Below are 1853 nucleotides of genomic sequence, written 5' to 3' on the forward strand. Positions count from 1 at the left end.
TTATATATTATACTAAAGGGTGGCATATTAGGTTATATAATAGTATATAAACTACATAAAGAAACTAAGTATTTATTTACAATTTGTTGTTATGATTAATATGATTCAGATAAAGGTTGCCATAAAATATAGATTATAACATTATTACTTATTGGTTAAATTATACTTATAGCTGCTGATGCCGTGGGATCTAGTGCCGCAGGTGTCGTTCATAAGGGATGTCCAGGTCTCGTGGCCCTTATCACGACTTCGTCTGGTCGAAGTGCATCTTCTAAGCCTGCCTCCTGACTGTGGTCCTCACCCGTCTAAGCCTTCCTGTTCAGTGTGTCCTTTTCTGATCTAGATTTCCTGTCCTTTTCTCCCACTTCCCCTTTGGGGCGTTACCTTATTTTTGAATTTCGCCCTCCTCAGGGGCGATAGTGGGTGAAAAAAGTTTGACATGTCCAGGAAGGGCCTGCAGCTGCTTAATTTGATTCCGATCTCTCGTCAAACCTGTCATTTTTGTTAGAACACTTAAAGGTTAGCAAATCTAATTTTCTCAGGGGACTCTGGTAATGTGACAAACTTAACACAGATGTTTTCATATCCGGGGACGCAGTAAGAGACTCCTACCCTTACCAGGTATCGGGGACAGATAGCAAAAAACCTTGATAAACGACATATTGTTGTAATCATGGCTAATGCCTCGATACATAGCAAAATAAATATTGTATCCATGGCAATTTTAGCTAATTTTTGTCCAACTGTAGGAAATAGTTCTCCCCCTACAACCACCAGTTCACCTCTTTACAAAATACGCCATTATTAAAAATATAAAATATAGTATTACAAGGAAAATGTTAAGCTGTAAAGAGATTTATTGATTGTTAGAAGATAGTCCGGGTGGCGGTCAATAAAGGTAACGAATAAACTATCTTCCAACAATCTACTTCATACGGTCAACTATCTTCTTCCAACATAAGGTTTATCGATGTTTTCAATGAATTTTACTTAAAAACTAGTAGATTATTATTTATGATCCTACCTGCATCCTGTTAGAAACCAAAATAAAAATACAGAAATTTCAAAACATGGTTCTAAATTGTGCAGTAGATGCGCCTTGGTATATAAAGAAAAACACATGGATTCATAAAAAAAAAAAAATAAATAAAAAAAGTTTTAGGAAATTCCATTTCTAGTTGTCAGCAGTCAAAGCTGCATTGGCATACAACCTTGAATATCCAGTTCATCACGAGGAGGCACATCAAGTTCTTTGATAGCATTATATCTTTAATAGCATACCAGCCCTGCACAAACCCACTATTCAGGGCACTGACACCGACAGGACGGCCACAAAGATGGCAGACCTCCACACAGCCTTAGACTAGACTGAAGACAATTACTGAACCATTACTGACACAACAAACCTAGTGAGCCCCGACATCATTAGACTAACACAAAACACTACCTCCTATATATATACATATATACATATATAATAATAATTTTAATTGATAAAAATAAAAATAATCAGGATTATCTCTCTAGGAAGTCTGGTGAGTCAATTCTTTTAAAATGTTTTGAGGTTAATCACTTCCATCATTTGAATGAATTATTATTTATTTATTAATGACATTGTACAACGTTGAAAGAAGTGAAGATGCACAAATGGTTGACATGATTTCCCATATGAAATCATGAGGTTTTTATAGTGCATGAATATGGGACAGTGGTCCCGAAACGCTGTACAATGTCATAAATAGATAAATAATAATTCATTCAAATGATGGAAGTGATTAACCTCAAAAAATTTTAAAAGAAAAATAATCAATATAATATCTCAAAGAAATAATAAGAATAAATTAATTCTGTAA

At 34.7% G+C, this 1853-nt stretch overlaps 1 protein-coding gene across 1 annotated transcript in view; it reads right to left on the bottom strand.

The window, feature by feature from the left end:
• Positions 1-1853, bottom strand: part of LOC106681537 (sialin) — a gene marked incomplete at its 3' end in the record, with an annotated part of 40196 nt that overhangs the window by 24032 nt on the left and 14311 nt on the right.

Source organism: Halyomorpha halys, unplaced genomic scaffold (genome assembly GCF_000696795.3).
Source record: "Halyomorpha halys isolate HHAL.00 unplaced genomic scaffold, Hhal_1.1 Scaffold346.1, whole genome shotgun sequence".
Taxonomy (NCBI): Eukaryota; Metazoa; Arthropoda; class Insecta; order Hemiptera; family Pentatomidae; genus Halyomorpha; species Halyomorpha halys.